A 12,525-nucleotide genomic window follows, 5' to 3' on the forward strand; every position below is an offset into this window, starting at 1 on the left:
CATTTATAGCCATAAAAATTCAGTCCACAATAAAAAGAAATTAGTAAACGTATTCACTAATATAGGTTCATCAGTTGAAAAAAAATAAATAAATAATGTGAGAGGTTTTATGAGGAAAGAAATGGGGGCGTAGAGTCAAATGAGCTACTATTCTGAGAAAAAGAAAATCTGCCTCACATTTAAAGGTTAATAAATCTTATCATGGCAGAGATTCCTCTGCTTGTCATGTATTATGGATGCAGTGGATGATCAAATCATATCATACTCTCCTATCGGACAGAAAATACATTTAGCTCAGACTCACCATATAATAAGCGCCCATATTTTGAGAAGATATAGTCATGAATTTAGCCTTTTCAGAGAAAAATAGCATGCTGATATGGACTTTGCGCTTGACTTTGTTATCTTCTAAAATCATTTTTTCTTGTTTTGTGTTTGTTTTGAGGCCCAAACGACCCCAATACGGAACTGTAAAATTAAGCTGCTTTTGTTTATAGTTCAGTGAAAAATAAAGTAGTTTTTACAAAACTGTATTTATCTGAAATAAATGATACAGCATTACAGGTGACACAACACAATTATGCACACAAGCCAAATTGCACTAAGCATGTGTCCATCTGGCTTACTGTACTTTTATTTTTCTCCCTTTAAGTATGCTGTGCTGCTCACACGTGCCTGAGTCTGCTCCGGTGTAATGGATCTCTGGTTGTTGGAGTTAATCCGTATGTTGTCCCTGGGGTTTATTGGTCCACGCTCTGCCTTTTTAGCGTGGTGGACTTCTCGCTGTGCAGAAAGATGTACTTAAAGCTGCAGTCTGCAACTCTTTTTCAAGCATAATGCCTGGAACTGTCCGAGGATTCTGAAAGTAGTACATTAAATACCCCAATACAAAAAAAAATGAGTTCTCTATGTCCCGCTAGGTCCCTCCAAAGCCAGCAGGTTTGTTTACAAAATTGCAGACCGGACCGGTAAAAGGTAACCAATCAGGTTACGAGCTGGGCTCTGCTGCCTGTCAATCACCGATTGTGCACGCGCGATACAAGGTAGGCTCGTCCCCACGCTTATTTATCTATACTATTGAACTTCATTACGGGCTAGTCTACTTACTGTGTCTTCCATGATCGCAAATGACAGGTGAGTTGATGAATGAGGAGTCGTGTAGGCGCATCTGGCGTGCACGTAGACGTGCACGAGTTCTCATGTGTTTTGATGGGGCGGGACAGGAAGTTGAATAACTTTTTATTTTTCGGTTAAAAAATAAGCATTTCTTGCATTTTGCGACAACGGAGGTCACCGTTTTCAACTTCAAGCGTTCTGATAGATCATGTAAACTCTTAAAATGCCAAAAATTAGGACTTTACGATTAGGACTGCAGCTTTAACCAAGGCAAGACTCTGAGTGCTGTAAAAAGATTAACAAACCCACCGCTCTTGAGTCTAATGTTTCAATAGCTCTATCCGTGAAGTGGAAATGAACATGCATATAATACGATTAAGTATTCATAGGCATTGTGATGGCTGTAAATGAACGGATTATCAGTCCTGGTGGTTGTTGCATGAAATTGTCTCCATTTATTACAGACCTTAGCCTTGAGGCCCACATATTGGGTACGTTAAATAAATATAATGTAGAGGCTTTTTGTTGTATTGTATACACTTGTTTTGTATTGTATCTTTTTGTTGTACAATGAAGTGAGATATTGAATATTTTTGGTCTTGATTTATACACCAAGCGGTTCACATAGAATAAGAAAAAATGTTTTTTGGTGTGGTTTTTAGTTCAAAACTGTCAGATTCCAGCTGCACAGCGTCAGAGAGAAGATGGGTGAAGTTATCCTCAGACTCCCTGTGAGTCTTAAAAATGTAAGACAGGTGTTCTGCCTTTAAGCATCCTTCAGTATTCATGAGACTGGCTAAATATTTATGTTTGGAAAGGTGAGTGACTGAGCAAATATGGAAGCTCTGTCCAAACCACCGAGAGGCTCCTTTGATCAGGACTGATGAGCTGAATCCAGATCAAAGGGCAATTCCAAGCTCTCACTTTGCCACTATTAAAGATATGTGAACCTTTGCTTTCAGTATAGGGTAGGAGCCCCCTGTTCAGCAGTCCTGCATTTTGAAATGAAGATATTTTGACTCAGTTTTCGGTGCACATCTTTCCAGGACATTTCTATTTGATTAAAATCAGAAGTTTAACTGGACCAATCTAAAACATCTACTTAAATTTTCTTCAACCATTCAACAAGTGTATATCACCCGCTTTCTCTTGAGACATCACAGATAGATTGCATTTTTACAGCAGCCCTCTGGCTTGTCCAATGTGATCTTTTGCAAACTACAGATGGGCAACAAGTTCTTTTTGGAGAGGTTTTTTTTGCTTTTCGTCTTACTGGTCTGCCAAACACACCTTTGTTGTTAAAACTTTAGTAGATCTCCCCTCACATCATGCTGTAATGCCAATAAATAAATAGCTGACTCCGATATCACAACCCAGTCTCACAGAAAAACGTGTAAGAGGTTCACATACTGTTGCTTACTGCTGTATGTTTTTCCATCGTGCATGTGTCAAAACCTCAAAAAATTCAACGAGTAGATATTAGCTGGAGTGACAGCTGTATTTGACGTTTTACACAAATAGGTTATTCAAAGTGCTTTACATAGAACTTAAAATATTGAAGAATAAAATAAGCATAAATCAATCCATGTCGCCCAACTTTTCCTTTAATTCTCTGAATCTATGGGTGCTTTGTTGTGCAGCTCTTTGATCTCAATTCTTTAAAGCGCATTCTGTTATACTTTTATTTTTAGTTTATAAGAAAGGCATTCCTCAAACACTTTCACTTACAGCCACTGCTTAAAGGGATCTGTCATTAATAACACACACTACAAAAGAAATGGTTTCATAGCTGCACTCTTTGATTCATGCTTAACCAGGGTGTAAACAAGTTTAGGAAGTTTCACCTCACATTTGTACAATGACAGGATGTCTGATCTCACTTTTGGCTTGAATGCATAATCCATTTGGGGAAAATGTGACTCATGGAGTATCTAAAGTCTTGGCTCGATGTTGTGATAGAAACGTGTTTTTGTCAGGGCTGGATTTGCTGGCAGAGTTCTTCAATGAAGCATCAAAACTGGAGGGTGAATTACAAATCACTGATAAAATAAGTTTTATCTGTTTACCTTTCTAACATTTCTTTTATAGGTCAGTCTCACAGAAGCAGTTAATGTTGGACTGATAGAATAAATTTAAGCCTATCTGAGTGCTCTTTGATTTTCATAAAAGGGCAGGACCTGAATGAAAGCAAAAAGAGTAAATGAAGAGGATTACGAAAGCATTTTTAAAGCAAAATGTAGTACATCAAAGGATGCCAGTGAGAGTGTGGTCTGTGCATGGATGAGAAGTTCATACCTTTAGACACAGAATAAACAGTGACATACGTGGAAGATAACAAGTATACACGTCATCAAGTCTATGTCAGACATAGCAAACAGCTTTAGTCATATCATACCACATGATTTTCACTGGCATTTAGGGTTTAAACAGTCAACTCACTGGTTTTCAGATTTCTGATGAAGACCCTGCAGCTCAACCTCACTAGAAAATCAACCACAATGATCAATTGTTTAAGGGGAATAAAACATTCAGAGGTTTTTCTGAGAGAGTGGTAATGTTATTGCTGTCAAGAGGACTCGTTACCTTGGAATTCCAGTTTTCGCACTTGCCTTTGGAGAGCAATGTTGGAATTGAGAGGAAATTGCCTGCCAACATGGTTAATTGAATAAGCTAAAGTTTCCAGTGCTATATGCTGTTAGTATTTGCTTTATTTTCATGTTCTTTATTCCAGTCAGCCTTACTCTTTCATTTTTTTTCTTCTTCTTCTTTGGTTAGTTTTAGTTTCTGTTTCATATTGTTGAACTTGTTTCTCATGTTTATTCTAATTTTGCTTTCAGCCCTTGTATAATACCTGGGGTAGGTGCATAAAACTGTGTGTGTGCACAAAGGCAGAAATGCACATAGACATTATTTTTGCCTGATTCATAAAGCTAGGAACGTGGTTCTTTTCAACAAAAATATCTCAGTCACGGAGAAATTGTTCACACATGCAGGAACCTGATTTCTTCTCCCATTCCTTGCAACGATTAGGTGCAGACTCTGCCCTGATTTGTCAGTCGCATATCAATACAATGTTTGCGCCACAGCTAAATAGGCATAATAATGAAAGCAACATCAAAGAATAAGTGCAGTTTTAGAAAACTGGGAAAACTTGTTTCTCTTTTTTGGGGGGTGATTTTAGGTCTGTAAACAGAGCAAAAACTTGTTAAAAAGCTAACGAGTGAACAGTTTTGTAAGTTCAGCATAAACTACTCTGCAGATTTATAAAATAAATGGTTGGATTATAAACTAGCAGCCAAAATGCATACCAGTTCACACATCACATCATTTGTTATGTTATTGTTTATGTGTTGCTTGCTCAGTTTAAAGATGAGCTCATTTTTATTTAGCCATTTTCAATACACACTTCACTCATGGCTGCATGGAAGCTTGCTGTGAGGCAACGGTGCTAACCACCACGCCACCGTGCAGCCCATGAGTTTATGTTTTATGAAAAAGAAAATGTCTCACTTTTCTATGTTCTATTGGGATTAACATTTTGGTTTATAAATCGTTGAATTCTGTTCTGTTTTTATTTGCATTTTATACAGCCTCGCAACTTTTTTGGAATTTGGCTTGTAGTTCAGTTTTAACCCCAAGCAGAGAACATCAAAGGCTCCAAATTTATAAATTCTTCATCCTGATAAGCATAAGGAACAAGCCTCAAGGTGTGGGGTACCTGAGCGGATCAACATGTCATAGCTGTAACACAGTGTGAGAGTAAAAGCCTCTCTCACAGTTATAAATGCAGACAGAAGATATCCAAACACGGCTGAATACACAGGTACATTGGTCCCTTGGGTTCCTCTATAGACACTCAAATCCACAAAGCAAGCAGAGTTTTGAAAGGTGACTTCTAACATTCCAACAAATCTGTAAACAAGTTGTTTTCCAACATTTTTGTCACATGCTTCTTAATGGAAGAACCTGTACAGTAACACAAGTAGCGTCAAGTGTAAGGATCAAAGTTTTTCTATCCTGAAAATAAAGAACAACCGTCAACTTCAGATGCTGAAGAGACTCAGAGAGACTGCTGAACTCAAGACAGCTGACATGAGAGTCAAGAGTGATGCAGCTGAAATTAATAGAAAAAGGCTAAGTGCATGATGTCACCTGGTTAGAAGACCTGAGACAAAAGATTAAAAAGATAGGGGTGGGTGCCAGAGCGACTTACTTTGATTAAATCCACCAAGGCTCAGAGTAATTTCATACGGTCCAACTCCAGAAGACTAATCATAATCTTATTCATCAGGTCAGGTGTGACCTTCTTATTAAAGTTGTTTTTATGGGTTACTGTGGCCAGGCTCAGATCAACAGAGCTGTGATTCCAAAACACACAGCCTAATTCAGATACCTGAATTCAGCTTGTCATGTTCCAGATCCGTATTCTGTTGATGTGCTTTTAATCACATTAATCCCATTACACTTTTATGATTATCGGTGATTTAATCCAAACTGATGCACTGATACAATTAGCCTCTCTCAAATGGCTGAGTCAAAAGTTGGTCTTTTTTATGCAACATAAATGCATGAATGAATGAAAGGGCTGCACATATTGTGCCATACAGCGTCCCTCCTACCTCCACATTTGGATTTTGTGTTAAGGGAAAGACTTAAAGGGGAACTCCGGGGCATTTGAAGCGCAATCCCATTGCTAGAGGTTGTCAAATACTGACAGTAGGACACAGACTGGTGCAAATTGGCGCTCCCTGTGCGGCGATTGCGCTGTTTGCGCAGCCTGTCATGCTAGCCAACTACGTGGTGGCTAGGGGCAAGCGCTAACCCTTCCACGTAAAACAACAACTTGCACACTGCAGAAACGTCACACCACTTTATAAACCATCCGACAATAAAGTCACAAGCCTTACCACCAAAACCATATGCATGGTTCTCACATTACTGGCATGGGGACGTTACAAAACAACATTATAAACAGCATGTCACTTACCGGTTGTCGGTATGCTCACGCACGTGAAAGCCCAAAAGAGTCAATGGACGATACTCCCAAATACAAAGCAATTATTTTCTCTAGAAAAACTGCGTTCAAGTATTTAAAACATTACAACAATATTACTGGGCATGTATTGTTGTAATGTTTTAAATACAATACAATCTTCACCAAGACGGGCCGGTGCAGAGCCCGCATCACTGCAGACGCCGCACCAATCCGCCTGTCAATCTCCTGCTCCATTCGTCCCTCACTCGTGAACAAGACCCCGAGATACTTGAACTCCTCCACTTGGGGAAGGATCTCATTCCCGACCCGGAGAGGGCATTCCACCCTTTTCCGGCTGAGGACCATGGTCTCAGATTTGGGGGTGCTGATTCTCATCCCAGCCGCTTCACACTCGGCTGCGAACCGCTCCAGTGAGAGCTGAAGGTCACGGCCCCACGACGCCAACTTAACCGCATCGTCCACAAAAAGCAGAGACCCGATTCTGAGGTCGCCAAAATGGACCCCCTCAACGCCCTGGCTGCGCCTAGAAATTCTGTCCATAAAAATTCTGAACAGAATCGGTGACAAAGGGCAGCCCTGACGGAGTCCAACCCTCACAGGAAACATGTCCGACTTACTGCCGGCAATGTGGACCAAACTCTGACACCGGTCATACAGAGAACGAACAGCCCATATCAAGGAGTCCTGTACTCCATACTCCCGGAGCACCCCCCACAAGAGTCCCCGAGGGACACGGTCGAACGCCTTCTCCAAGTCCACAAAACACATGTAGACCGGTTGGGCGAACTCCCATGCACCCTCCAGGATCCTGCCGAGGGTATAGAGCTGGTCCACTGTTTCACGGCCAGGACGAAAACCACACTGCACCTCCTGAATCCGAGATTCGACTATCCGGCGGATCCTCCTCTCCAGTACCCCCGAATAGACCTTACCAGGGAGGCTGAGGAGTGGGATCCCCCTATAGTTGGAACACACCCTCCGGTCCCCCTTTTTAAAGAGGGGGACCACCACCCCGATCTGTCAGTCCAGAGGCACTGCCCCCGATGTCCACGCGATGCTGCAGAGGCGTGTCAACCAAGACAGCCCTACAACATCCAGAGCCTTGAGGAACTCAGGACGGACATAATCAACCCAGGGGCCTTGCCACCGAGGAGTTTTTTGACCACCTCGGCAACCTCAGCCCCAGAAATGGGAGGCCCCACGTCCGAGCTCCCCAACTCTGCTTCCTCATCGGAAGGCGTGTCGGTAGGATTGAGGAGGCCCTCGAAGTATTCCCCCCACCGACTCATGACGTCCCTAATTGAGGTCAGCAGAGCCCCGCCCTCACCATACACGGTGTTGACGGTGCACCGCTTCCCCCCCCTGAGCCGCCGGATGGTGGACCAGAAACTCCTCGAGGCCTTCCGGAAATCATTCTCCATGGCCTCCCCGAACTCCTCCCAAGCCCGAGTTTTTGCCTCAGCAACCGCCAAGGCCGCGTTCCAGAGTCCCACTGGCCAAAAAGGCCCGATAGGACTCCTTCTTCAGCTTGACGGCTTCCCTCACCACTGGTGTCCACCAGCGGATTCGGGGTTGCCCCCACGACAGGCACCGACCACCTTACAGCTACAGCGCCAGTCGGCCGCCTCAACAATGGAGGCACGGAACATGGCCCATTCGGGCTCAATGTCCCCCACCTCCCCCGGGACATGGTTGAAGCTCTGCCGGAGGTGGGAGTTGAAACTCTTCCTTACAGGGGATTCCGCCAGTCGTTCCCAACAGACCCTCACAATACGTTTGGGCCTGCCAGGTCTGACCGGCTTCCTCCCCCACCAGCGGAGCCAACTCACCACCAGGTGGTGATCAGTTGACAGCTCCGCCCCTCTCTTCACCCCAGTGTCCAGGACATAAGGCCGCAAGTCCGACGATACGACCACAAAGTCGATCATCGAGCTGCGGCCTAGGGTGTCCTGGTGCCAAGTGCACATATGGACACCCTTATGCCTGAACATGGTGTTCGTTATGGACAGTCCGTGATGAGCACAGAAGTTCAACAACAAAACACCACTCTGATTCAGATCGGGGGGGCCATTCCTCCCAATCACGCCCCTCCAGGTCTCACTGTCATTGCCCACGTGAGCATTGAAGTCCCCCAGCAGGACGAGGGAGTCTCCTGGAGGAGCACTCTCCAGTGCCTCCTCCAGGGACTCCAAAAAGGGTGGGTACTCTGAACTGCTGTTTGGTGCATAAGCACAAACAACAGTCAGGACCCGTCCCCCCACCCTAAGGCGGAGGGAGGCTACCCTCTCGTCTACCGGGGTAAACCCCAATGTACAGGCGCACAGCAGGGGGGCAATAAGTATGCCCACACCTGCTCTACGCCTCTCACCGTAGGCAACTCCAGAGTGGAAGAGAGTCCAACCCCTCTCGAGGAGGCTGGTTCCGGAGCCCAAGCCATTCGTCGAGGTGAGTCCGACTATATCTAGCCGGAACCGCTCAGCCTCGCACAACAGCTCAGGCTCCTTCCCCAGCAGAGAGGTGACATTCCACGTCCCAAGAGCCAGCTTCAGTAGCCGAGGATCAGACCCCCAAGGTCTCCGCCTTCGGCTGCCACCCAGCTCACACTGCACCCGACCCCCATGGCCCCTCCCACGGGTGGTGAGCCCGTCAGAAGGGGGACCCGTGTAATTTCTCCGGGCTGTGCCCAACCGAGCCCCATGGGCACAGACCCGGCCACCAGGCGCTCGCCGGCGGGCCCCACCCCTGGGCCTGGCTCCAGGGGGAGGCCCCGGTGACCCGCGTCTGGGCAAGGGTACACAGTGTCCAATATTGTCCATCATTATAGGGGTTTTATGAGCTGTTCTTTGTCTGGTCCCTCATCAAGGATCTGTTTGCCATGGGTGACCCTACCAGGGGCTTAAAGCCCCGGACAACAAGGCTCCCAGACTCATTGGGGCACGCAAACCCCCCCACCACGGTGACAGCTCATGGGGGGGGGGGGGGGGGTAGGTTTTAATAGAATTAAATAAGTTTATACTTCCTCCTAGTCCTTTGTTGAATAAAAAGGGCCGATGGCAGGAGACAGACTGAGGAGAGAGAGAGAGAGAGATGGCAAAACACAGGGGGAGAGGCAGAGCACACTAACTTAGGACAATCGAAGCAAAGGGAAAACATACCAGAATAATAACGGGGAAATAATCTAACTAACACAAAGAACACACAAGGAGTAATTAAACGTAACTGAATATGAGGAAAAAAGCAAAGCTAAGGTGAAACAAAAACTGATCTTATAAAGAAAGAACAGAGAGCACTGAGCAAAAACAGAACCAATAATTAAATACAAAAACACCACAAAAAACACCCAGATCCTGACAGTGGTGTTGTGGTTAGTACCGTCGCCTCACAGCATTAGTGAGGTTCCCCATCTGAGGCCTCTTTGCATGTTTGCATTTTTCACCCCAGATATGTGTGGATTCTCTCCAGGTACTCTGGCCTCCTCCCACAGTCTGAAAACATGCATTTTAGGTTGATTGCTGATTCTAAATTGGCCCTCTGAGTGAGATTGCATGGTTATATGTCTCATTTGTGTCTGTGATGGACTGGCAACCTGTCCAGGGTGTACCTTGCCTCTCGCCAAATGGCAGCTGGAATAGGCTCAAGCCCCCTTTGTGACCCTTGATTGCATTAAGCTAGTATAGAAAATGGATGGATGGTATTACTAATTAGCTGAATAACTTCACAATTATGGGGAACAAGTACCCCTTCTAGAGATGACCAATCTAGTCTATCAACGTATAGCTTTCTCCGCTGACACTGCAATCTTTGAACATCAGCAAGTTAAGACTGTCAAAATCTGGGGCAGTCTGTGGCGTAGTGGGTACAGCAGCAGACGCCCCATGTACAGAGGCTATAGTCCTCGCTGCAGCTGGCCCCGGTTCGAATCCCGCATCGGACGGCCCTTTGTTGCGTGTCATTCCCCCTCTCTCTGCTTCCTGTCTTTCTCCACTGTCCTTTACAATAAAGGCATAAAAAGCCCCAAAAAATATAAAAAAAAAAAAAGATTTAGACTTCATGCCTGTCATTAACTGTCAGTCAGAGACATTATATTGCATTGAGAGAGGAGAAATCTGTGTCTGTGTGACTACCAGATTCATGACTACCTTAAAAATGGTGATTATTACAGTGTAATGAAGATGAAAATGTATTTAAATGCAGGATTAAATCAGCTGTGAAATTCACTGTGTGTTTTATCTTTCAAAGCTGATACGACAAGCAATTATGACAAAAAGTTATGTTGTTCTGTGAACAAGAAGGAGTGTGAGCAAAATAAAATGTAAACCATAAACCTTTCAGCAAGACCACCCATGCTGTTAGATCCCTCTTAAATCCATTTGTTAAGAGAGACAAGGCAGCTGGAGTATCTGCCAGTCAGGATGAAAGAGGATAATCCCTGCAAATAACCATCATCTGGAGCTGATCATTTAATTTAGATTAAGTGCGGCTGGACTGATGGAACAGCGGTTTTAAGATGGCGCTATGAACTCTGTGGGACACGTTCCCTTTTCTTTTCATGGGCTCAATCTCGAAAATTCAGTTTTATCATGGTAATGGCACAATCATGTTATTGCCTGTAAACTAGTGACTAAGAAAGAGTGGCAACCGAGGGCAACTGTCATACTCGTGGGAGAGTTTTATACTTGCTTTTTTTTTTTTCAGATATTGAGCAGCTACCTTATCGCAGCATGAGCAGCACTGGTTTCCTGTGTGGAGACCTTAAGAGGTCATATTAGGGTTTTGGAGTTTTACTCTTTTTCAGTCAGTTACATGAATATTTTTTTTTTTTTTTACACAAATGACACTGAATGGATGGCATGTTATGGACAGCGTTTTCAATCATTCATGGCACATGCTCAAGACCAACACGTGGCAATTGTTACAATGTGCCCGTCACTGTAAAGGATTTTCAACCTTCACACTGAGCTGCTTCCATGACCACTAGAAGATGCATATCCCTCGAATCTCTTCAAACTGTATGGATTCAACTACAGACCATAGCAACCATGACTGGTTCACTTGGTATGAAATTACATGCCACAATGCTTTGCTCAAATAAGAGTGCACAAATATCAAATTTCTGAATCATGTTTGTTCATGAACTTAACATCATCCAGTGTTCTGCCTGTCACTATCATCTCATTTTAAAAGCTCTGCCAGTGTCTGTAAAAACTTTAGCGCTCATACACGCTGCAGACGGGACCCTGCTGCCAACAGCAAATATAGCTGCTAAAACAGAGTGCGTCAGACAAAGCTTGACGAGAAGTGTTGCAGCAGCATTCAGCATTTGATAAGCATTGTGGTTTGTGAAAACGAAATCGATGTCCATGTAAATAGAGCCCTGAATAAAATAAGCAATATGGAGTTTTTCATAGATGAAAAACACTGCAATTAAGACTGAAAGAGGACCGGAACGAATGCTACCGTTTAAGACACAAACAAAAAAGGAAAGGACAGACTTAATGTAGTTTATTTTCATTTGAGGACTTTTATTCATTGCCCTCAAAAACATTACAACAATACATGCCCAGTAATATTGTTGTAATGTTTTAAATACTTGAACGCAGTTTTTCTAGAGAAGATAATTGTTTTGTATATGGGATTATCATCCATTGACTCTTTTGGGCTTTCACATGCACGAGCCTACCGACAAGAGGTAAGTGACATGCTGTTTATAAAGTTGTTTTGTAACATCCCCATGCCAGTAATGTGAGAACCATGCATATGGTTTTGATGGTAAGGCTTGTGACTTTATTGTCGGATGGTTTATAAAGTGGTGTGACGTTTCTGCAGTGTGCAAGTTGTTGTTTTACGTGGAAGGTTTAGCTCTTGCCCCTTAGCCACCACGTATTTGGTTAGCATGACAGGCTGCGCAAACAGCGCTATCTCCACACAGGGAGCGCCGATTTGCACCAGTCTGTGTCCTACTGTCAGTATCTGACAACCTCTAGCAATGGGATTGCGCTTCAAATGCCCCAGAGTTCCCCTTTAACACTCAACACTTTCAATCAACTGGGGCAATGGGCTGTTAACCCAATGAAATTTTCACATTTTCAAACTCTTATCTCAAATGTGTCTAAAGATAAGTCCTCCATATATGTTCATATGAAACACAAATATCTTTTATTAAGTATACACAAGTGAAAATGATAGTTTTGTGTATTTCGTGGGCAAGGTAGAAAAATGCTGTTGAAAGTTTATGCACCAGCTGTTCAAAACCTCTTGAATAAAAAAAAAAAAAAGATAATTTCTACAAGTGTTGCAAAAATGTCAAATAGTGTACATTATGTTTAGCCTTCTGTGCACTTTTTTCCAAAGGTTATGTCGGACCAAATGCGAGCAACCATAGCTAGATTAGCTGAGTATTGTCTTTGTAAGGC

The sequence above is a fragment of the Odontesthes bonariensis genome, chromosome 20, assembly GCF_027942865.1.
Source record: "Odontesthes bonariensis isolate fOdoBon6 chromosome 20, fOdoBon6.hap1, whole genome shotgun sequence".
Lineage (NCBI taxonomy): Eukaryota > Metazoa > Chordata > Actinopteri > Atheriniformes > Atherinopsidae > Odontesthes > Odontesthes bonariensis.